This window comes from Elaeis guineensis, chromosome 9 (assembly GCF_000442705.2).
Source record: "Elaeis guineensis isolate ETL-2024a chromosome 9, EG11, whole genome shotgun sequence".
Taxonomy (NCBI): Eukaryota; Viridiplantae; Streptophyta; class Magnoliopsida; order Arecales; family Arecaceae; genus Elaeis; species Elaeis guineensis.
In genome coordinates, this window is record NC_026001.2 from 37766790 (window position 1) to 37794003 (window position 27214).

The window sequence follows — 27214 nt, forward strand, 5'->3', positions numbered from 1 at the left end:
TTTTCTTGAAAAATAATTTATTCAAGATGGTGGCATCGGAAGAATAATTAAGCTCAAGGAGAATGTCTCCCAAGAGCAACGAGCTAAAGAACCTGAGGAACCTAATCAATCAGAACAGTCCTAACATAACCTCTTCCACCTCGTAGATCGACTAGGATTTTCCATCCTTCTGAAAGGTACTTAGGTACCACACAAGAGGATGTAGAGAAATGTTCCTCATGGAAATGGGGTTCATGGTGATGATCCCAAGACCTATGACGAGGTGATATCAGATATCGATTCTGAAAAATGGTTAGAGGCAATGAGATCAGAAATTGACTCGATGCACTCAAACCAAGTCTGGACCTTGGTAGATCCACCTGAAGGTATTGTACCTATTGGGTGTAAATGGATCTTCAAGAGAAAGATAGGTGCAGATGGGAATGTGGAGACATTCAAGGCTAGGCTCGTAGCGAAAGGTTATAGTCTGCGTGAAGGCATTGACTATCAGGATACCTTATCGCCCGTAGTCATGCTAAAATCCATCCACACATTGCTTGCTGTTGCAGCCTATTTCGATTATGAAATATGGCATATGGACGTGAAAACTGTATTCTTAAATGGATATCTTGAGGAAGATATCTATATGGAACAGCCGCTTGGTTTCACATCTAGTGATGATGATCACAAGGTCTGCAAACTGCAAAGGTCCATTTATGGACTTAAGCAAGCATCTCAAGTTGGAATACTTGTTTCAATGATGTGATCAAAATGTTTGATTTCATCAAGAATGAGGAGGAACCATGTGTGTTCAAAAAGATCAGTGGGAGCCAGTTGTCTTCCTCATATTGTACGTGGATGACATCCTCCTAATTGGGAATAACATTCCCACGTTGACCTCAGTCAAAGTATGGTTGTCTAAGGAGTTCTCTATGAAAGATCTAGGAAAGGCATCCTTTATACTGGGTATTAAGGTCTATAGAGATAGGCCAAATAGGATGCTGGGACTTTCACAGAAGATGTACATAGAGGAGGTGCTAAAAATATTTAGCATGGATAACTCCAAAAGAGGTTTATTGCCTTTTAGACATGGCATTCATCTCTCCAAGAAGATGTGCCCTAGCACACCTGAGGAGATTGAATGCATGAGCAAGATCCCTTATGCTTCAGCAATAGGGAGCCTCATGTATGCCATGCTATGTACACGACCTGATATAGTCCATGCTGTGAGTGTCACAAGCAGATATCAGTCGAATCCAGGTGAAGAGCACTGGACTTCTGTGAAATGTATCCTTAAGTACTTGAGAAGGACTAAGGATATGTTTCTAGTCTTTGGGAATGGAGAACTCCAGATTCAAAAATTTATAGACTTAGACTTTATGTCTGATATAGATGATTGAAAGTCAACATCTGGGAGTCTGTTCATTTGCAATGGTGGTGCAATTAGCTGGAAGAGTTTCAAGCAAATGGTAATTGCAGATTCCACCATGGAGGCAGAGTATATTGCTGCATCGAAAGCTGCAAAAGAGGCATTCTGGTACAAAAAGTTTGCCGCAGAGCTTGGAGTAATGACATCGGATGCCATCACTCTTTACTGTGACAATAATGGTGCCATAGCCCTAGCTAAGGAGCCAAGGTCTCACCAGAAGTCCAAGCATATCGAGTGGCGATTCCATCTGATTCATGATTACCTCGAAAAAGGTTATGTCGAGGTCAAGAGAGTCGACTCCACAGACAATGTGGCAGACCCACAGACTAAGCCATTGGGCCAACAGAAGATCGAAGCCCACCTTGAGAAGATGGGACTTAGATATGTAGCCAATTGGCATTAGGTCAAGTGGGAGTTTGTTAGATGTGTGCCCTAATGCCAGATCGGCTGACACATTCCTGTACAGATCTAAGGGCAAATTTATAATTTTGACTATAAATGAATAAAAAGATTATTCTTCTATCACATTGTGTACATTGTATCTGTTATACATCCTTTGAGTTAGTGAAAATGTAAATTCATATTTTCAAGAGTTAAAAATTTAAGGCATCAATTTACATAACTAACTCATAAACTGCTCCTAACTATAGGATCATCACGAGGATGGTGATCGATCCGAAAGGTTGGTGTACGATCGCTTCCTTAGGGTAGATGAGTCTTGAGTCTACAGTGTGGAGACACCAAGTGAGAGTACAGATATTCGTTGAGAAGAGAGTACTGAGCGTGACCACCTCGAGCAGTCATAAGGAAGTCAACCTTCTCGTCGATGACTAGCTCGATGCTGTAGTTCTGTGTCTAGTTCTTTAACCTGAGGTGCATCATCGGTTCACCTTGAGTGTGTTATAGTTTGACTATACCATAAACGATCTCCTAGCCATTCAAAACCTAAGGTGTATGTTGGCTGAGCATATTCATTGTAGGAACTAGATCGCACCAAGATGGGATCTATCAACTCGGTAGATGAGAGTAGTCCTATGGTGATCGAAAGATCGAGTCCTTAAGCCCATAGCCATGGTAGAGTGAAATAATAGAAAAGAGTTTTCCATTGGATTTCACATCAGACTCGGATCGATCGATTGATTCATATGACTGATGTTGGGTTTGACGAGTTCACCTTAACCCTAATTCAGTCGAAACTCATGATAGAAGAACTCAATCACACAGATAGCTACACCAAGAGGTTCGTCTTCAGTTCTAATGGGTTGCCACCATATACTGCTAGATGTCACTGGTGGATTTTGGGAGCAATTAGAATGATTTTGATGATCGATCATTCTAATTGTCTGAATCAGAAGAGTTTTGATCCATCGAAAAGAGTTTCGATGATGTCGATGATGAGATCATGACATGTTCATTACCATACAAAATTGAACCTAACTGAATCACACAAACAAGGGTTAGGGTCTGGATGTCATCAATTGGGCTACCCCAATTGATTTGGATAAGATCCAATTAGGTTCAAGGAAATCGTGCTAGCACTCGATTGAGCCTAACTTTCTCCTCATGTAATCTTTTTTGTCTCTACTGAGCAAATATGATCTGACTCATCTAGAGAATCTTGAAAAGGTTTCTCTCAGTCTAATTGAAGCTTATCCAGCTCAGAAAAGGCTTGTCTTAATTCATGAGATGAATTTAAGACAACACCTGCTAATTTCTAGCACCTGCCAATTTCATTTTAAGACATTTGTCAAAAGTTGACATATGGGTCTTAAACTGAAGAGGATTCATTGGAGGATTTTTGTGGAGTGTCCACATATCCAAACCACTTCAAATTAGATACCATAAACAGATTATGGCGTGAGCTCAATTGGATTTAAGCGGGCGCCCCAAATGGATAAGAACCAAAGAGTCCTGATAAACTTGGACTCTTTGGTGCCACCTTATTTGTGCTTATCCAATGTTGGCACCAACATAGGAGAGAGCATGGAGATTTTATCTGATATGATCAGTTGACATCACTCCACCAATCAAAATTTTTTCAAAATTTATTGGAATTTTTTGATTGGTCGAATGATGTGGCACTGCGCAGCATACAGGATCTATATAAATCCTGCTGCACCTAGGGTTTTGAGATAGAACTTATTTTATGCAAAAAACCCATTAGCTGCTGCCCCTCCCCTCTTCTCTATATCCTCCTGCTCTCCTTTCTCTCATCTTCATGTCCAAGGAGTTGCACGATCATCTGGCAAAGGTACAAGGCATGGTGATGCCTGGAACAGAAGGCTGCAGGACATCTTCGACAGGCTGCTGCTCCAACTTCAGAAGGAGTTCTGAAGTACTTCCAAATTAGATATTGATCTAATTTTTTAAACATAGAATCATGAAGAGAAGATGTTCCAAATCCTACCTGAGTGATACTGGTAGAGGCCAGATACTTGCGTGGCTACATCAGAACCTCAGGCAGTGCTGTGATCATCTACAGGATAATTAGATTATCCTTGAGGTATGTCTATATTTCTCATACTTTTAGATTTATATTTAAATTTTAAATATCAGATAATAAAATTAGATCTAATAGATATTAGATCTAAAATAGTGTAGGATAAAAATTTTTAATTTATTCCACCCCAAATTGGATGAAATCTAGAAGATCCTACACAAGAAAAAGATAATTTTTTCTTCACTGAATAAGTATTCTCCTCTTCGATCTGATCGAAGAATTTTAATACTTTTTCTAGTTTATTTCTTGATCATTCTTTAATACTCTTTAAATTTATCAAAGACTTCAGATTTGTATTTCATTAAATATACATATCCAAATCTAGACTTATCATCAGTAAATATGATAAAGTAAGAGTATCCACCTCTGACTGAGTCGACATTGGACCACACACATCAGTATGTACAAGGTCTAATAAGTCACTCGCCCTTTCTCCATGTCTAGTAAATGGACTCTTGGTCATTTTTCTCATGAGACAAAATTTACAAGTTTCATATGATTCATAATCATCAAGATCAAAAAAAATTATCTTTATATAACTTGTTAATCCTTGACTCATTTATATGGCCAAGTCGATCATGCTAGATGTATGTGACATTCACATCTTCTCTCTTTTTTTTCTTTATATTTTCAACATGAAGCACATTATCATTAAGTAAAGGAAACATAAGACCATTATCAATAAAAGCACTTCCATAATATTCATTAGAAAAATAAATAGAACAATCATTGTTCTTTATAATTATTTTAAAAACTTGTTCCAATAACAATGGTATAGAAATAATATTTCTAACAATATTAAAAATATAATAACAGATCTTCAGTTCCAAGACTTTATTCGAAGGCAACTTCAAAAATCTGATTCCTACTACTTCAATCTGAATGAAGTCTCTACTAGTGTCGAATAGCTTAAAGTCACCTTTATTCAGATTTTTACTTCATGTAAACCATAGGTGGTATCCAATACCCAACAAATCTGACATTGAGGTATTTAATGATAAATTAGTTTGTATATACAAACTTTTAGCAACATTTGATGGTTTTATGGTTGCAAGGTACTCCTTACAATTTTTCTTTCAGTGGCCCTCTTTGCCACAGTGATAACAAGTACCTTTGGTGGAGACCTTCTTCACCTTCTTCTTTGAGATGCTAACCTTAGGGTTCATCTTTTTCTTAGAACTCTTCTTTGCCTTCTTCTTGTTGATCTTATCAACATGAAGGATCTGAGTCTTTTGGCTCTTAAAATGGCTCTCTGCTATTTTTAACATATTCAGTAGCTCAGGCAGGCTAGTATCCAGTTTATTCATATGATAATTTATAACAAACTAAAAAAAAAAATCAGAGAGAGACTGTAAGATCAAATCCTGACTTAGTCACCATCCATGGCAAAATCCAACTATCCCAGATGAGTGATCAAATCAATCATCTTTAGGACATGCATTTGCACAGAGGTGCCTTCAGTCATATGGACACAGAACAACTGCTTCGATATCTCATATCGAGTAGGTCAACTTTATTCCTCATATAGCTCCTTAAGATTAAGGAGAATAGAAGGAACATCCATGTCCTCATGCTACCTTTGAAGCTCATTGCTCATGGAGGTAAGCATGATGCATTTGATAGTCACACTGTCATCTTTTCACATCTTATATGCAGCCCTATCCTTCTTAAAAGCATCTTCTCCAAGAGAATCTGGAGCAAGAGTATCCATAATGTAGGAGACTTTCTCCTGAGTGAGAATAATTCTCAAGTTTCTTAACCAGTCAATATAGTTAGGTCTGGTCAATTTGTTTGCATCTAGGATACCTCTAAATGAAAGTGAGGATGCCAAGAGTGTAGTTAACCTATAACAATAAGAACATAATATAAGCAGACAACTTATGATGACATACACAACTAGACTAGGATTTTTATCTAATTGTATCTCCCACTATTTTATCAAACTTCATAATCCTCAAATATGAAAATCGAGAGATATTCTAATATTTCTTAGTGGGGTTGAGATCTCTATTCCTCACAAATACCTTATGGATAGCACAAGCATCATGAGTTTAAGAGTAGATAACTCTTTACCAATTATACCTTTACAATTCTCAACATCTTTCTCTCTGACCTCTAAATCACATATAGTCTTATGAATAGCACAACAAATTATAGTGTTTTAGTTAAGTTGACCCTTCAATCCTATATGGTTATACTTAAACGATGCTACCCTTGTGGATAGCACAACAAAGTAATACTATTCAAATATACCATAAGCATCAATATGTACTAAATCAATATCATGTTAATTTCTATAGTAAGCCTTGTGGATAGCACAACAAGCTCATACTCTATCGATCAAGTTTGAAAGAAGGCCCTTGTAATGTCTACATCACTAATCAATCTATGTCTGAAAATCAACAAAATCAAATTGGCCAGATAAGTAGGTGGGAGGCTCTCCGTAGCTTTTCTAGACACCAACAGAGTTGGCCAAGCCAGCATACGGACCTAATTAGAAAATCACGTTACACACTTTCTTCGACATCAATTGATCTTAAAAATTTAACTTTTGATTAAAAAGTGAATCCCAACATTACAACTTAATATAATTTTTATGAGAGATTTTAAACTGATCTCGGCACATCCTAACTATAACTACATAAAATATACTTTACATATTATGCAATGCTTCTACAATTCATAATTGCAATCATATAATCATGCCAAAATCATATAGGGGTGCAATTGAGATCAAAACATATGACAAGCAAATCGAAGATCTTGCCCAGCTATGCAACCTAAGAGGGGGGGTGAATTGGGTTTTTAAAAATTTTAAGCTCAACTAATTGCTTATGAAAAGTATTTGTTAAAAGCTTGTTGAATGAGAAGAAAGACTTTAAATCAAGATTAATTACCTAAAGCAAGAATGCAAGGATATAATAAAGAAATAAAAAGAAACAATAAAGTACACCACAAACACAAGGATTTATAGTGGTTCGGTGCCAACCTTGCACCTACATCCACTTCCCAAGCTCCTACTTGGGAATTTCAATCCACTATACTTGTATTCAACCCGAATACAAATCGTCGGAAACTCCGACACTAGCTATCCCTAGCTAGTCCACTTGTTTCTCGGGTACAAGCCAATCCAAAACACTCCGATTTCAGGTTCGGATCAACCTTTCCTTATTTTGAAAACCCTCCAAAAATAAGAACAATTACTCACAACGAGTAAGACAGTTTAGAGCATAAATAAGTACAAGAATAGCTCCTTAAATGAGTGAATATAACAATAAAAATACTTTACTCAAATGAAGAATCCCCTTTTTGGATTTTCTCAAGGTGGATGAAGAGTTGAATGAACGCTTGAGGAGAAGTTGAACTTTGATTGAAAACTTCTTGAAGGCTTTGAAAGAGCTCTTGATCAAGGTTGAAAAATTGGCTTGATAAACCTTCTCTTTGAATGCTCTTGAATGCCCTTTTGAACGCTCTTGCTTTTCTCTTTCACAATCTCTCGTGTATATTGTAGATTCCTTGTCTCTCTCGAGTATATTATGGATCCCTTTTCTTTTTCTCTCGTGTATATCGTTGATCACCTTTCTCTCTCGTGTAGATTTTGGATACCCTTTTTTTTCTTTCACCTTTTGAAACCTTTTATAGCCTTAAGAAACAAGAGAAAATATTTTAGACAGAAAAAGAGCCGTTAGAGCATTTTAAGGGAGCATAAAAGGCAATTAAAACAGGCAAAAAACTAGCCATTGCGCACAATTTCCATTGTAGGGGTCGACTCATGAGTCGACTCATGCTTCAGGAGTCGACTCATGAGTCGACTTCTGTTGCAACAGCCAGAACTGTGGTTTCTGGATTTTTTTTTTGGCCCAAATCAGCAGAGGTCGACTCATGAGTCGACTCATGCCTTGTGGGTTGACTCATGAGTCAACTCACAGGTCGTGCCAAGCCAAAAATCCAACGTGCCAAGAGAAATTTTTGCGTGCCAATCAGCTCATTGTGCCATGAGTTGACTCATGAGTCGACTCATGCACTTCAAACATTCATATCTTCAAAAATATAAGTCCAAAAATAATAAAATTTTCATCAATAGATTACAAATCATTTGTTCTACCAGATGATACTATCAAATCAGGATTTTAGTAAAATTATGATTTTGCCCCTGAAGAGCATAAAGATTTTTTCAATTTAAAATTATTTGTATCCCTTCAATCTGCTTTGTAATCATCAAAATCAATCTAGGAGCAACAATCTCTCCCTTTTTGATGATGACAAAATACTTGAACAAAAACATTTATGTGAATGCATTATAGATGCTTGAAAAGAGTATGATTCTTTTGGCATGTAATATAAATGGTCATATACAAAAATAGTTTGTCTATTTTCTTAAAGATTTGAAGATTTGCTCATTGAATTATGTGATTTTGGTGTTAGAGCAGAAAACTTGTTTTTGTTATCAGATCAAGCTGTATTTTGAAAATTTGCTCATTCTCATTTGATTTTAGTTTTAGCATCAGAGCAAAAAATAATTATGTGCGTTAATTGCTTTTGATACAAAAAATAATTATGTGTGCCAAAGCATGTTTAAGAGTTGATTTGGAAAGTGTATTAGATCATTTTGAGTTTAAGATGTATCAGAGCAAGAGAAAAATAAATTTTGCAATGTATCAGAGCAAGAAAAACAATTTTACAATGTTATCAGAAAAAATTTTACAATGTATCAGAGAAAATTTTACAATGTATCAGAGAAAATTTTACAATGTATCAGAGCAAGTTAAAAAAAAAATTTAAGATGTATCAGAGTAAGTTAAATTTCTTAAGATGTATCAAGGCAAGTTGAATTTCTTAAGATGTATCAAGATAAATAAAATTTCAAAAGATGTATCAGAGCAAGAGAAAAATAAATTTTGCAATGTATCAGAGCAAGAAAAACAATTTTACAATGTTATCAGAAAAAATTTTACAATGTATCAGAGAAAATTTTACAATGTATCAGAGCAAGTTAAAAAAAAATTTTAAGATGTATCAGAGTAAGTTAAATTTCTTAAGATGTATCAAGGCAAGTTGAATTTCTTAAGATGTATCAAGGTAAATAAAATTTCAAAAGATGTATCAGAGTAAGTTGGAATTTTGAAGTATATCAGAGCATATTTAAATTTTTTAAAGTAAATCAGAGCATATGTAAAGAAGTAATTTAAAAGTTACTTATTTGCATTATACTTAGCATTGTACTTTTGATATTGTTCTTTAAATTCTTCAATTCATTCATTAATTTCTCATAATTATGGTTTTGCTTTTGATGGGTTGCTTTTTCTTTAATTGCTCATAATTTATGGTTTTGCTTTTTGATGGATTGCTTTTTGTTTAATTTCTCATAATTATGGTTTTGCTTTTGATGGGTTGCTTTTTCTTTAATTGCTCATAATTTATGGTTTTGCTTTTTGATGGATTGCTTTTTGTTTAATTTCTCCCCCTTTTTGACATCATCAAACATGGTTAACTCCTCCTTTTTCTGAAATATTCTTTAATTTTTCCCCCTTTAGAGTTTATCACAAATGTTTGCTCCCCCTTAATACAGCAATTATTAACAGCAAACAACGAGAAGACAATATTTCAACAAGGAGAATATTTATAACCAAAATATGATCGACATCATTACAAAAGGTAGAGATATAAGTAAAAGATGATACCATAAAACCATAATTGTTTCAATACATAGTTCATAATATAAAAGTCAACCAGCTAATTGTCAATACATGGCCCCAAAATACAGATCCTAGAACAAGACACTAACACCTAGGATCTAGTAATGATCATGAGAAGTCATGGATCGGAGTCATCAGATATGGGATGAGAAGCTGATGGATCAGAAGTGCGTCCTCTACCCCGTCTGCCTCTGGCACGAGCAGGAGAGCGAGATGAACTGGGAGGCTGAGAACGCTGAGAGGCTAAGGACTGAACAGAAAGGGTGAGTCTGATGGAATCAAGTACGTTCAGTGCTCTGAAAACAGACTGAAGTAGAGCAGTGAACTGAGTGGTTGCATGCTCACTCGATCCTCGGATCTCTCTCCTCAGTAACTCATATCCACCCTCTAGTGCTCCTCTGAGCCTGCCAGCCTCTGCAGTGAGGTCTGTGACCTCAATAGTGGACTCCTGTGGCTTGGGATGGGCCAAAGCAAGGACTTGCCCCTGCAAGTCAAGAACTCTGATTGAGGTGCTCTGGTCTCTGGCTGATACACTGGTGTGGACATCCTAGTAAACTCTGAAGGGCCAGCCTCTGTATCAGGAATGAACTGGATATTTGGTGATGCTGCCCTGAAGTCATGGACAGGAGATGATGGACCTTCTTCTTCAGCTCTGTCTTCAGTTCTGTCTTCAGCTCTCTCCTCAGCTCTCTCCTCAGCTCTTTCTTCAGAGCCCTTGATCCAACCACCATCAGTCTTTGTAAATCCCATTCGGTGTAGGGTGTGTTGGTTGAAAGTGTCCACATGAGAGAGCTTAGTAGAAGCCTCCCCCTCACAGCTAACTCCAAACCTCCTAAATACTCTAGTAAGGGCCATACCATAAGGCAAGTGTGCCTTGGATCTGTTCAAAGTCTCTCTCATGGCCTCTATCATAAGTGCAGGGAGGTTCAGGGGGGTCTGAGTGATGACATGAAACATGATACAAACATCTCTGCTGGAAAGTAAATCATGCCTACCACTCCTAGGAAAGAAGAGCTTCGTTACCATCTGATGCAGGATCCTCATCTCAATGGACAAAATCTTTGCTTCCAATTTATTTAAACTCCCTGAGTAAGTTCCCCCTAGTATAACACTGATCCCCTCTTCTTTTACTGGGAGTTCCATATAAGAGTAACCCTCACTAGGCAAATCAAGTATTTCTCCCAATATACTAGAATCCAAGCAAATATCAATACCCTTGACTGTTGAAGTCACTGACCCATTTTCATAATGTAGATTCTGGTAGAATTCTCTAACTAGGTCAACATAGGTGACTTCTTTAAGGGAGCAGTAGAAACCCCATCCTTGGTTTTTAATCTTGGTTGCAAATGTAAAACCCTCTTTTTCAAAGAACCGAAAATCTATATTCTTTTCGGTTCCAACTTTTCTATCAGATAGAGGATTCTTACTGGGGCTTAGGGAGGATTGAGGGGGACCTTGAGCAGATACTGAAACTGGAGTGGGAGTAGTGGAAGACTGAGCAGCTTGCCTTTTCTTTCGGACAATTTCTTCAGGCTCACGGACTGACTTTCTTCTTTGGGGAAGCTTCATCTTTGGAGCCATATTTACTATAGTAGCAGGCAAGGAGACTTGGAGGAACACGTGAATGAGTGGAGGAGGGATCACAAGAGAGTGAAGAGGGATTTTGGTGGAGAAAAGAAGTGGATTTGGGAAGAACGGTGAAGTGCTAGGGCACGCTCCAACCGTGCCAAACAATGGGAGAAAGCACAAAAAATCCCTTTCCAAGGTGGCGATTTTTGGTGGAGAGGAGGAGGGAGAAGTGCCTCGAACTAGATCCTTGGATTTGGAGCAAAAGGAATTGGAGAAGTCGGCTTTTGGAAGGAAGAAGATGAGAGGATGAGTCGGCTCACGAACAGAATCCCGTATAAAAACAATGATCCTGTGGGAAGTTTGAGGAAATAACAAGTTTGCCATTGAGTCGACTCATGGGGGTTGACTCATGAAGTTCAGAAATTCAAAAAAAATGTGAATAAATTCCAGAAAAATTTAAAATTTTGGGAGAAGGAGTTTTGCTCAAAGATAAGTTTTTAGAATGATAAACTTGAGCTTTTGGGATCACGATAGATGTTGGAAATTGAGCTCTAAGAATTTTTGACATCAATTCTTGGAAATTGAGAAAAATTTAGGCATATGGATCTAGAATTCCTAGATTTCTCCTAATTTCACAGAATCTATCCTCACTAAGGGCCTTTGTAAAGATATCAGCTAATTGATTTTCAGTGCAAACATATTCAAGAATTATATTTTTGTTTTGAACATGTTCTCTTATAAAATGATGTCTTATTTCAATATGTTTGGATCTTGAGTGTTGAATTGAATTTTTAGATAGATTTATGGCACTTGTGTTGTCACATCTTATTGGTGTTTCATTAAGTTTGATTCCAAAGTCTTCGAGTTATTGCTTAATCTACAAGATTTGAGCACAACAACTTTCGGCTGCAATGTATTCGGCCTCAGCCGTAGACAGTGCCACCGAATTTTGTTTCTTGCTAAACCATGAGATTAGGTTAACTCCAAAAAATTGGCAAGTTCCACTTGTGCTTTTTCTATCTAATTTACATCCAGCAAAATCAGCATATGAATATCTTAATAAATCAATTTGTGAGTCCTTAGAGTACCATAACCCTAGAGTTTGAGTACCATTTAAGTATCTAAGGATTCTTTTAACAGCATTCAAATAAGATTCTTTAGGATTAGATTGATATCTAGCACATAAACAAACACTTAACATGATATCAGGCCTACTTGCAGTTAAATATAATAATGAGCCAATCATACCTCTATAGTATTTTAAGTCTACACATTTACCTTCATCATCCTTGTCAAGCTTACATGAGGGACTCATTGGTGTGCCAATTGGTTTGCAGTTCTCCATTCCAAATCTTTTGAGTAGTTCCTTGGTGTACTTGCTTTGGGTGATGGAGATTTCCTCTTTTGATTGTTTGATTTGAAGTCTAAGGAAGAAGGTGAGTTCTCCCATCATGCTCATCTCGAACTCCCCCTGCATAAGCTTAGCAAATTCTTGACAAAGGGATTCATTAGTAGACCCAAAAATTATGTCATCAACATAAATTTGTATAACTAGCATATCATTTTGATTTCTTTTAATAAAGAGGGTTGTATCTACATTACCTCTTGAAAAACTATTATTTAGTAGAAATTTGCTTAGCCTATCATACCATGCTCTAGGTGCTTGTTTTAATCCATATAAAGCTTTATTTAATCTAAAGACATGATTAGGAAAAGCATGATTTTCAAATCCAGGGGGTTGTTCTACATATACTTCTTCAGCAATATATCCATTTAAAAATGCACTTTTAACATCCATTTGAAATAACTTGAATTTCATAAAGCAAGCATATGCAAGTAGAAGTCTAATAGCTTCTAATCTAGCAACAGGTGCAAAGGTTTCATCAAAATCAATTCTTTCTTCTTGATTATATCTCTTAGCAACCAGTCTTGCTTTATTACATTTCCATGCTCATCTAATTTGTTTCTAAAGACCCATTTTGTGCCAATTATTGAATAATTTTTAGGTCTTGATACTAAAGTCCAAACATTATTTCTTTCAAATTGATTAAGTTCCTCTTGCATTGCATTAATCCAATTATGATCATTTTCAGCTTCTTCAAAAGTTTTAGGTTCAAGATGAGATACAAAAGCACAATGATTAACTACATCTCTAAGTGAAGAACGGGTTTTTACCCCATGCATAGGATCACCAATAATTAACTCCTTAGGGTGGTTGTGAACATACCTCCATTCCTTGGGTAGGTCATTTGTACCTTGAGGTTGTTCTTGAATTTCTTCACCTCTCTCATCTTGTTTGTCTTCTTGATCCTTGTCTTTTGGAGTTGCTGAATCTTTCAGAGTGATCTCCTTCATACCTTCTATTAGTGGATCTGCATCATCAACACCCTCATTCTTCCTTGAAGGAAGATCGTTAGATTCATCAAAAACAACATGTATGGACTCCTCAACTACTAAAGTTCTTTTGTTGAAAACTCTAAATGTTTTACTAGTGGAGGAGTAACCTAGAAAGATTGCTTCATCTGATTTTGCGTCAAATTTACCAAGTTTTTCTTTGCCATTATTTAATACAAAACATCGGCAACCAAAAACATGAAAATATGCGATATTTGGTTTTCTTCCTTTCCAAAGTTCATAGGGGGTTTTCTTTAAAAATTATCTAATCAAAGCACGATTTAAAATGTAACATGCTGTGTTAATTGCTTCCGTCCAAAAATATCTTGGAAGGTTGCTTTCACAAAGCATGGTACGGGCCATTTCTTCTAAGGTTCTGTTTTTCCTTTCAACTACCCCATTCTGTTGGGGTGTCCTAGGAGCAGAGAAGTTATGGCCAATTCCATTTTCATCACAAAAATTTTCAAAATCTTGATTTTCAAATTCAGTTCCATGATCACTTCTAATATTTTGAATTGAAAATCCTTTTTCATTAGTGACTTTTTGATGAAATTTAGTGAAAATATGAAAAGTTTCATCTTTGTGTGCCAAAAAGAAAATCCAAGTAAAACGAGAGTAATCATCTATAATTACAAAGCCATATCGTTTTCCTCCTAGACTAGTGGTTCTAGTTGGTCCAAATAAGTCCATATGTAAGAGCTCTAAAGGTTTAGAAGTTGAAACAGTATTTTTGGATTTAAATGAAACTCTAGATTGTTTACCTAATTGGCATGCATCACAAATTCTATCCTTTTCAAAATTCAATTTTGGCAAACCAAGAACTAATTCTTTCTTAATTAATTTTGAAAGAGAATGCATGCTAATATGTGCAAGTCTACGATGCCACAGCCAACTAGTCTCATTAACTTTAGCATTCAAGGATACTAGGCATTTCATGTCTAATTTGGCTAAATCATTCAAATCTACCATATAAACATTGCCATGCCTATGTCCTATAAATTTAATGCCATCATTAATAGGACTAGTCACAATGCAAACAGATGATTCAAAAATAACTTTATACCCTTTATCACAAAATTGACTAATGCTAAGTAAGTTATGCTTTAAACCTTTAACTAACAAAATATTTGCAATGTATTTGGAGGGAGTGATACCAATGTTACCTATCCCGATGATCTTTCCTTTGCCATTATCTCCAAAGGTGACCATCCCTCCATCCTTAGCATCAAGCGTGATGAATTATGATTCATCACCAGTCATGTGTCTCGAGCATCCACTGTCAAGATACCATTTCCTGTTTCCTCCTTGGGATGCTAGACACACCTGCAAGCAAAGGTCAAGTTTCTGTCTTAGGTACCCAAGCTTTCTTGGGTCCTTTTAGGTTAGTCAAAATGGTTCCTTTTGGAACCCATATTTTCTTTATAGTTGTGTTTGCAGATTTGTTAATAAGGCATGTGTATGATTTATGTCCTATTCTACCACATTTGAAACAAGTAATATTTGTAGACTTGTTACTTGAATAATAAATATTCTTCAAAAATTTTTGTTTCTTCAAAGGGTTATAGCCAAGTCCAGCCTTATCATATACAGCTTTTTGATTATCAAGAATCATATTTAATTTATTTGAACTTAAGGTGAACTTATCTACTATAGGTTTCAGCTTGTTAATTTCATTCTTTAAGCTTTGATTTTCTTGAATCAAGGTAGATTTTTCAATTGAAAGGTTTTCAGCTTGTTTCACTAAGGACTGATTTTCCAATTTTAGTTCTTTATTTTTCATCCCTAGTTTCTTTAATTCATCAATTAAATCATAGAATGCTTCATGCAATTCTTCAAAAGTAAATTCACTAGGGGATTCAGAAGTTACCTCATTTTCGTGTGCCATAAGGCACAGGTTGGCTTGTTCTGTTGAGGTTTCCTCATCAGAGCTTGAGTCATCACTCGCACTCCAAGTTGCCATCATTACTTTCTTTTTGATCTTTTTGGGACCTTTCTTCAGTTGTGGACATTCGGATCTGAAATGTCCCGGCTTCTTGCACTCGTAGCATATAAGGGGTTGATCTTTCTCTTTTTTTTTGCTTTGTTTCCCTTTTGTGAATGACTTCTTTCTCATTCCCTGTTTTCTTTTTCTTAGAAACTTCTTAAATCTCCGAGTGATGAGTGCCATCTCTTCATCCTGTTCTTCATCTTCAGTGTCATCCGTTTCATCATCAGGCGAAGCTGTGGATTTGAGGGCAATGGTTCTTTTCTTTTTGACTTCATCCTCTTGATGTTGCTTCATGCTAAGTTCATGAGTCATCAAGGATCCAAGAAGCTCTTCTAGAGGTAGAGTGTTCAAGTCCTTTGCTTCTTGGATGGCAGTCACCTTGGCTTCCCAAGTTCTTGGCAATGACCTGAGAATCTTCCTTACAAGCTCACTGTTAGTATAAGATTTGCCAAGACTCTTCAAACCATTAATTATATCAGTAAAATGAGTAAACATAGCAGTTATGGACTCATCATGCTCCATTTTAAACAATTCATATTTATGCACAAGCATGTTTATTTTAGTCTCTTTTACTTGATTTGTTCCCTCATGGGTTACTTCTAACCTATCCCATATTTCTTTAGCAGATGCACAAGTAGAAATGCGATTAAATTCATTTGCATCAAGTGCACAATAAAGAATATTCATAGCTTTAGCATTTAATTATGCCAATTTCTTATCAACCTCATCCCATTCTTTCTCGGGTTTGGTTGACTCCTCACCATCTATAATCTTGGTGGGTGTGTGAGGACCATTCACTATGATACTCCACATATCATAGTCGAGTGCTTGTATGAATATCTTCATCCGAGCTTTCCAATAGGTGTAATTAGACCCATTGAAAAGTGGAGGTTGGTTGGTAGATTGCCCCTTGGCTAGAGAAGTACCGACATAGATTGCCATAGATCTTTGGCTCTTTGATTGTTAGATCAAAGAAGGGCTAGAGCACCGGGCTCTGATACCACTTGTTGCCCAGCTATGCAACCCAAGAGGGGGGGGGGTGAATTGGGTTTTTAAAAATTTTAAGCTCAACTAATTGCTTATGAAAAGTATTTGTTAAAAGCTTGTTGAATGAGAAGAAAGACTTTAAATCAAGATTAATTACCTAAAGCAAGAATGCAAGGATATAATAAAGAAATAAAGAGAAACAATAAAGCACACCACAAACACAAGGATTTATAGTGGTTCGGTGCCAACCTTGCACCTACATCCACTCTCCAAGCTCCTACTTGGGAATTTCAATCCACTATACTTGTATTCAACCTGAATACAAATCGTCAGAAACTCCGACACTAGCTATCCCTAGCTAGTCCACTTGTTTTTCGGGTACAAGCCAACCCAAAATACTCCGATTTCAGGTTCGGATCAACCTTTCCTTGTTTTGGAAACCCTCCAAAAATAAGAACAATTACTCACAACGAGTAAGACAGTTTAGAGCATAAATAAGTACAAGAATAGCTCCTTAAATGAGCGAATATAACAATAAAAATACTTTACTCAAATGAAGAATCCCCTTTTTGGATTTCCTCAAGGTGGATGAAGAGTTGAATGAACGCTTGAGGAGAAGTTGAACTTTGATTGAAAACTTCTTGAAGGCTTTGAAAGAGCTCTTGATCAAGGTTGAAAAATTGGCTTGAAAAACCTTCTCTTTGAATGCTCTTGAATGCCCTTTTGAACGCTCTTGCTTTTCTCTTTCACAATCTCTCGTGTATATTGTAGATTCCTTGTCTCTCTCGAGTATATTGTGGATCCCTTTTCTTTTTCTCTCGTGTATATCGTTGATCACCTTTCTCTCTCGTGTAGATTTTGGATACCCTTTTTTTTCTTTCACCTTTTGAAACCTTTTATAGCCTTAAGAAACAAGAGAAAACATTTTAGGCAGAAAAAGAGCCGTTAGAGCATTTTAAGGGAGCATAAAAGGTAATTAAAACGGGCAAAAAACTAGCCGTTGCGGATAATTTCCGTCGCAGGGGTCGACTCATGAGTCGACTCATGCTTCAAGAGTCGACTCATGAGTCGACTTCTGTTGCAACAGCCAGAACTGTGGTTTCTGGATTTTTTTTTTGGCCCAAATTAGCAGAGGTCGACTCATGAGTCGACTCATGCCTTGTGGGTCGACTCATGAGTCGACTCACAGGTCATGCCAAGCCAAAAATCCAGCGTGCCAAGGGAAATTTTTGTGTGCCAATCAGCTCATTGTGCCATGAGTTGACTCATGAGTCGACTCATGCACTTCAAACATTCATATCTTCAAAAATATAAGTCCAAAAATAATGAAATTTTTACCAATAGATTACAAATCATTTGTTCTACCAGATGATACTATCAAATCAGAATTTTAATAAAATTATGATTTTGCCCCTGAAGAGCATAAAGACTTTTCAATTTAAAATTATTTGTATCCCTTCAATCTGCTTTGTAATCATCAAAATCAATCTAGGAGCAACAGAAGAAATATAGCAAATCCTAATCACATTAGGCATGCAAAACATTCTTAACCATACATCGATATAAGCATCATGCTACCATGATAACATAAATTTTAAAATTATCATAAATTTATAATTTAATAACTAAAATTTAACATCATGGTATATATCAAGCTAAAAATATTTTTTGAGTTTAAAGACTGATGCTAAAAAATAATGCAGCATATTTGGCAGGATATATGATCAATAATAATTTTATGTAACAATTTTATACTTGTTTGATCGAATCTGACAAGGGTGGCTCTGATACCACTGTTGGATTTTGACCATGCAGTAAAAAATAATTTTTAAAATTTTAAAATCAAATAATCAATAGTTTTATCAAATAAAACTATCGAGCTAGAAACCAAACCCTAGAATCACCTTGTCGATATCGATTAAACAAAACCAAGCATGCAAAAGAGATAGAATTTTATACTTTCTGAAGGAACTAGATCTAGAGTTTCAGGATAAGATCTTAAAATTTTTTCAAGATCATGCAGCGAAAGACTAAAATAAATTAAAATTTATTTTATAAAATTAGAGAATCTTTAGATCTAAGATCCTATTATATGATTATTACATGGTATTAAATCAAAAATTAAAACATATAGAGAATGAACTACATGTTGATCATATCAACATATTTCTATGCTACATCTAATGTATGTAATAAATAATAGATCAGATCTATTACCTTGCAAGATAGAAGTTCTAACTTTGCTGATCCGGCTTGAGGATGATGTTGCAAGCCGCACATACATTCGACCTTTAGGAGTCATTCACACGAGCCCACGAATCTCGATCAGAAGTTCTGCTCCAGGAAATCACGAGCCCACGAATCTCGATCAGAAGTTCTGCTCCAGGAAATCAGCAAAGTATGCTAGTACTGTACTGATCCTTCTTCGATGGTTGATCAGGTGCCTCCTTCTTCTTGATTTGGACTCTTCTAAAGATGAGAAGTAGGAGGAAGAGTTTCATATTGAGACACTCTCAGAAAACTCAAGATGGAGAAAGGGAAGAGATGAACACAACAACCCTAGAAGAAGACCCTCTTCTTCTTCTCTTTTCTCTCTCTAGACACCCTATCTTGTGTCTATTATATCTCCATGTCCCAACTTTTTTCTCTTTAATTTTTGGATGCCCCAAAGGTCTCTCTTTGATGCATTTTCAAAAAAAATTCATGAAAAAATTCATTTTATATAGAGAGATATGATAGAGTCCTTGTCTGGGTCAAATACCCAGTCAAGGTTTATTCAAACATGGCAAGATAAGGGGTGCCCCCTCCTTCTTTTTGTGCATGGACCAATAGCAAAGAGTGCCTATCAAGTGCCATAAAAGTCACAAAAATCTCAAAAAAAATCTGGATAAAATCGGTACGAAAAGAAAAGAGTTTTGGATTTCTAAAACTCAATCTCATAGAATTTGAAATCCAAACTTATTCCTACTTTGATTTGATCTACAACCATCTTCCATGTAAGAAAGAAGAGAGGAAACCTTTTGGGTGTGGTGAAGACTTGGGAGAGGATTTTGTCGTCGCATAAAATAAGAAAAAATTGGCATGGAATAAGAGAGAGGGCGTGGGGGGCTTATGTGGCGCAAGGTAGAATCCTAGTCTTACTAGGATTCTATCTTATGACTTATTTTAATTTGTTTCTCAAATCAAATCAAACCAAAATTAGATCAATAAGATTAAAATAAATTTTAACCTAATTAAAAATCTAATTTGATCAGATTAAATTGGATTTAAATCTATTTTAATTTTTTAATCAAATTAAAAATTAGGTTGACCCAAGTCCTAATTGAACTAGGACTAGTTTTTCTTGCACTTGGCTTATCCAATAAACCAATTGGACTTGATCCAATCAAGCTCAAACTAAATCTAATTAAATCATATTTAATTAGACTTAATCTCAACCCATTGGCTTAATCAAATTAAGCCAATTAGCAATCGAATTGCTAATCGATCCTCCTGCAACACTTGCACTAGGTTAAATGTCAATCATATTGATCGTTTAACCCTAGAACGATTCTTAATCATTGATCAACCATCCGATCAGATCATGGACTCTAATGTGTGTGACCTCATAGGTCTGAATCTAAGCCAATAGTACAAAAATAAATTTTTGTACCAATTGAAGTGACCATCTAGCAATGGTACCCGATGGTCGGATAGGTCGAATGTGTAGAACAACATCCTTAGAACCCATGCAGATATAGTTTTCATATAATTCATCTCCTTGACCAAAATGATCATAGGATACCTCAGAGTTCTACTGTCAACTCTGATTAGGTTGTCCATATTATATTTCAAAATATTAAATCCATATGATGGATTATCCTGACCAAGATTTTGCTAAATTGAAATACAGCGACTCATTCTTCTCCAACTCTTGGAGTGGTCAATCCCATCTCGATGACACTCTGACTTCACAAGTACTTGACTGTGCTCAAAAACCTTCTGTCACTGAATTAGAAATTCAGTTAGTCCAGTATCAAAGCACAGTGAGTTGCTTGCAAGTCACTAAGGCGATCTCAGGTCTAAGGGATACTTATACCTATATCTTATCAGAGACATTCTTGACAGCAGAATGCTCTGAAGTTGGTCACATTCAATGATGATGTATCCTTATATCTCATCTGTATACCATACCAGTATCTCCACACTTCTTGGTTAAGAGGACAACCAACCCATATGGCCTGCAGCAACCTATGCTCGATAGAAGCTGTCATCCTTATTAACAGCCTATCATTTGGTCGTGAACAATTTTAAGGACTAATCGATAAATCCTTTCTTTATCGAACTTAAATAGTCCTAAGGACTTCATCATAACAACAGAGTTTATTAGAAGATGAAAACTTATGATGAAAATATCAAAAATATATTTTATTTATTAACAAATCAATTACAATACTTAGTTGCTCAACCGTCAATAGCTTGACAATTGGCTTTTGGGACATATTTCTTAACAACTCTCACTTATCCTAAAGCCACTCGACACAGTATCTAATACCCATCTTTGACTTGTGGTTGTCGAATTCCTTTATCACCAGGGCTTTAGTGAAGGTGTCGGTCAGGTTCTCCTTTCTGTCGATCTTCTGAAGGTCGACATCACCTCGATCCACGATCTTCCAGATCAGGTGGAAGTGACGCAAAATGTACTTCATCCGTTGGTGTGCTTTGGGTTCCTTCGCCTGAGCTATGGAACCAGTGCTGTCGCAGTAGAGCAGGACCGGACCATCGAGTAGGGTGCTACTCCGAGCTTGATGATAAATTTTTTCAGCCACACAGCTTCTTTGCGGCATCCGATGCTGCGATGTACTCCGCCTCACAAATAGAGTCTGCCACAGTATGCTGCTTGGAACTCTTCCAGCAGGTGGCTCCACCATTTAGAGTAAAGATATAACCTGACATGATTCTACTATCATCATGATCAGATTGAAAGCTGGAGTCTGCGAACCTCACAAGTTTCAGATCTAACTCACCATAAACCAACCATTGATCCTTAGTATTTCTCAAATACTTAAAGATGGCTTTAACTACTTTCCAATAATTTTTTTCAAGATCAGATTGGTATCTACTCACTACTCCTAGTGAGTATGCCATATCTGGCCTTGTACATGTCATGGCATACATGATAGATCTCACGGTCGAAGCATAAGGGACTCTACTCATACACTCTCTCTCTTCAGGAGTTGTCAGACAATCCTTCTTAGAGAGAGAAATTCATGACCTATCGGTAGATAGCCTTCTTAGAATTCTCCATGCTGAACCTCTTCAGCACAGTGTCTATGTACGTGGACTGGGATAATCCAAGCATCTTTTTAGATCTATCCCTATAGATCTTCATCCCTAGGATGTAGGATGCTTCACCCAAGTCCTTCATGAAGAACTGCGATGACAACCAAACTTTTATTCCCTATAGTGCGGGGATGTCATTCCCGATTAAGAGAATGTCATCCACATACCAGACAAAGAATACCACAACTGGACCATTTGCCCATTTATAGATGCAGGACTCTTCTCCATTCTTAATGAAGCCATACGTTTTGATCACCTTATCAAAATGCATGTTCCAACTCCGAGAAGCTTGCTTCAATCCATAAATGGATCTCTAAAGCTTGCACATCTTGGACTCATCTGTGGATGTAAACCCCTCAGGTTGTATCATATACACCTCTTTGGTCAGCTCTCCATTCAGGAAAGCTGTCTTTACATCCATCTGCCAGATCTCATAATCCAGATGGGAAGCTATTGCAAGCATTATCCGAATGGATTTGAGCATTGCCACAGGGGAAAACATCTCATCATAGTCAATACCATAATGTTGACGATACCCCTTGACAACCAGACGGGCTTTATAAGTCTCCACCTTTCCGTCTGTGCCCTCTTCCTTTTGAAGACCCATTTACACCCAATGGGTTTAACCCTTTCAGGTGGGTCAACCAATGTCCATACATCGTTGACCTTCATAGACTCCATTTCGAATTTTATGGCTTCAAACTATTTTTTGGAATTAGGTCTCTGCATTGCATCCATATAGGTGATCGGATCCTCATCGTTCTCATCGAGTTCGATGGGATCACCATTTCAGATCAAGAAATCGTAGTATCTATCCAACTGATATGGTACTCTATCTAATGGTGCAGGTACATTGGGCTCCAGATCTGATCTAATCAAATCCAACTCAGATTCAGTTGTTGATGTCGATCCTTCTACCTGTTGAACTTCATCAAGTTCAATCTTAGAGACAATGGTTCCTTCACCAAGGAACACTTTTTCTAAAAAGGTTGCCTTAAGGCTGACGAACACCTTTTGTTCATCAGTATGGTAGAAAAAATATCCTTTGATCTCTTTGGGGTACCCTATGAATGTGCATTTATCAGACCTAGGTCTAAGTTTATCTGTAACTAACTATTTGACATAGGTCGGGCACCCCCAGACCCTAAGGTGTGAAAGTGCTGGCTTACGCCCTGTCCATATCTTATATGGAGTCTTAATTACAGACTTACTTGAAACCCTATTTAATAGATAATAGGTCGATTCAAGTGCATATCTCCAGAAGGATATCGGCAAGCTGGCAAAACCCATCATGGATCGGACCATGTCTAACCGAGTCCAATTTCTCCTTTCAGACACACCATTATGCTGTGGTGTTCCTGAAGAAGTCCATTAAGAGAAAATCTCATTCTCTCCTAGGTATGTGAGAAACTCACCAGAAAGGTATTTTCCTCCTCGATCAGACTGAAGAGTTTTAATACTCTTTCCAGTTTATTTTTCTACTTCACTTCAAAATCGTTTGAACATTTCAAATGAATCCGACTTATGTTTCATCAGATAGACATATCTATATCTGGATAGATCATCCGTGAAAGTGATGAAGTAGAAATATCCACCTCTAGCACTTGTGCTCAAGGGCCCACATACATCAGTACGTACTAGGCCTAAGAGCTCAGTAGTTCTCTCACCTTTTTCGATAAAAGGTGACTTGGTCATTTTACCGAGAAGACAGGACTCACAAGTTGGAAGTGATTCACAATCACTAACTTCGAGGATTCTCTCTTGAGTCAACCTATTTATTCCATTCTTGTTTATATGACCTAGCCTATAGTGCCATAAGTAGATATCTGCACACTATCTAATCTAGGGTGCTTGCCAGTAGAATAGACTACGTTAACAGGATGTGATAACATATACATACCATTGTTCAAATATCCACAAAAAATAGTAACATCATTCATAATGATATTATAAATTTATTTTTTTATTAAAATTTTATAATCATTTTGTTGGAGCACGATCCCGGCTCCTCCCACGGACCTTGGGTGCAGCAGAACCAGCAACGAATAGATCTGAAGTCGTCTGGACACGATCCACGGCCCTTGACGAAATCAGTCTGGTTGCTGTCTTCTTCATCAGCCTTTCGTTCCAGATGAAGAATGCCTCTGAAACTACCTCTAAAAAATCCAAGATCTAGTACCCAACTAGATCAGACCTGGACCGAGGTCTTCCAGTTTGTAGATCTCAAATCAGAGCATTCTAGATGGGAAAGAAGATAGATGGAGACAGACCTCGCAGATCTGTCCTGCTGCAGCCTTTCCTGTAGATCTGTTGATGGAGATCTCACCTGCGCCTCAAGCGACCTCAGATCAACTCCAGATCTGAGAGAGACTTGTACCAACCACTTCTCAAGATATTTAAGTCTTAGACTTGGTGTTTGGAACCTACAAGAGGGGGAGAGCAGATCTGGTAGGCGGCTACAAGGGGGAAGGGGCTAGCGCCTCCCTTCCTTTCTTTCCTTTTATGGACTGGCGGCAAGAAACCCTAGGGTTTCTTACTCCTGGTGCATGGAAGATTGCTGGAGAGAGAGGGAGAAGAGAGAGAGAGACTTGAGAGAAAGAGTTGTCTATTTTTTTGGCTTCTTCAAACCTATACACAGTACATGTATATATAAACACCGGTCAAGTGACCCAAACCCAAAACTACCTTGACCAACTCTATGGGAGATTAGGTTAACCCAAGCCCATGTACACCCATGACTCGACCTAATCTCACCTCTCCTGGGCCAAACCTGGCCTATAAAGAGTTGGTCCCTTGAGGCCCACATAACCTAGACCTCAAGAACCCGAAAGGCCCACAGCCTTTCAACCTAGGGCCTAACTAGCCCTAGAGCCTCCATGAAGCCCTCATGAATGATGGACCTTGGCCTTAGCCTTGGTCTCCTGGACCTTGGGCACACCACCTGGATCATAACAATCTCCACTTGGTGTTCCAAGGCCTCAACCAGCTCCACTCTGTCTTTGCGACTGTAGACCCATTTGCAGCCAATGGGCCTCTTCCCCTATGGCAACTACACCAATCGCCACGACTGGTTCTTGTGGAAGACTGCATCTCCTCGGACATCATCTGCACCCATCGCTCTCTGTCCTAGCTCTCAATAGCCTCTGATACATATATGGGTCCCCATTCGCTGTCACCAAGGCATATGACAACGTCTCCTCGAAGCCATATCGGTCCGGTTGCCTGATGGTCCTCTTGGGCTTGTGTAAGGCAATATCGATATCAGTCCTCGGTCCAGCTCGCTCTTGCTGGACCTCTCCACCTTGATCATCCGTCTGAGTCCTCTCCACCTATGGAGACACCTTAGGTAGTTCTCCACCTGAATGTCATGTCCTCTCGTAGTACCTGCAAGAGGCAAAATAAAAGAGGTAAGCTGTCCAGCAGTGCCCTGCTGGACCTCCTCCTGCTCCTGCTGCTCCTCCATGCCTGCTCACCTTCGAAGGACTGACTCCTCATCAAATGTCAATCCTGACTAATGATGACCTTCTTTTCCAAGGGATCCCACAGCCTGTATCCCTTGACTCCTCACGGATAGCCTAGAAACACCGTCTTGCATGATCTGGCGTCTAGCTTGCTCCGCTCACCAGCTCCAATGTGCACATAGGCGTGCACCCAAATACCCATAGATAGCCCAGTCCAACTGTCCTCCCAGACCACACCTCCTCTGAAAGCCTACCATCCAACCTGGTGTGAGGTGACCGATTGACCAAGTAACCTGCTGGGTCAACTGTGTCAACCCAAAACTCCTTTGGAAGCCCTGCCTGCAGCCTCATGCATCGTGCCTTTTCAGAAGTGTTCTGTTCATCCTCTCGCCACCCCATTCTGCTATGGAGTCCCTTAACTGAGAAGTATCTCCTGATCCCACACTCCTCACAGTAATCCTGGAACTCTCTGCTGGTGTACTCCCCGCCATTGTCTGACCTCAGACACTTCACGCTCCTCCCCTGCTCTTCTCTACCTCAGCTCTCCAGATCTTGAACTTGGTGAAGACCTCTGACTTCTCTCTCATGAAATAAATCCAGAGTTTCCTTGAGAAATCATCAATCAGGGTCATGAAGTATCTGGCCCCATTCCTAGCTAAAATGGGCTGGTCCCCACACATCCGGTGTACTAACTCCAGAGGGGCTGCACTGTGGGCTGTACTGATGTTGAACTGAACTCTCCTCTGCTTTTCCATCTGGCAAGGCTCACAGATCTCCCCTGTAGCTCCATCCTCCAGATCAAGATGAGTCCTCTCCTACTCAACTCCCTCAGCCCCTTGTCACCCATGTGGCCTAGGCGGTAGTGCCACATCCTGTAAGCCCCCTACTGGTCCTGTGCTGCAGCTGCTGCATCAGACTCTCCGATCACCACAGATCCCTCCATACGATAGAGGTTATTGTCCAACCTCCTGCCTCTCATCACCACCATAGCTCCATTGGAGATGTTCAGTACTCCACTTCTAGCCCTACTGCTGAAGCTGTATCCACTGCGCTCCAAGTAGCCTAGTGACACCAGATTCTTTTCCAGCTCTGGGATGTGCTTTACATTTATCAATGTCCTCACAATTCCATCAAACATCCTCACCCTGATTGTCCCTATCCCAGCCACCTTGCAAGGATTATTGTCACCTAGAGTCACTGATCCCTCATCTGTCTTGGTGTATGTCGCAAACCAAGACCTGTGTGGTGTGTAGTGATGTGAGCACGCAGAGTCTAGTGTCCACTCCTCTGTGTAATACCTGTGACCATCTGATACCACAAGTAGATCATCCTCCACCTACTGCCCAGCAACTGCACTCACTGATTCTAAGCCACTTTTTTCTCCCTTCTTGCTCTTCCATAGTGGACATTCTCGCTTGAAGTGCCCGAACTCATTGCACTTGAAGCATTTCACCTCTCTCTTTCCCTTCCTGGACTTGGACTGCCCCCTGGACTTGCTTCTGCCTCTGCCTCTACCTGTCCTCTCCCCTACTACCAAACCCTCCTGGGGAGCCCGATCTCTGGTCAACTTTTTCCTCTGCTCATTCGACCTCAGCACCGAGACCATGTCCTCATACTCCAGAGTCTCCTTGCTGTAGAGCAGTGTAGTCACCAAAGAATCATATGATCCGGGCAGCGAACATAAAGCAATAGAGACTTGTCCTCCTCATCCAGCTTCACCCCGATATTCACCAACTCCATGCACAACTGGTCGAACCTCTGAATATGGCCAATCACATCAGATCCCTCCTGCATCTGAAGACTGTACAACCTCTTCTTCAGCATCAGCTTGTTGCACATATTCTTCCCATGTACATGGTGTGCAACTTCGACCAAAGGCCCTTCGGGATC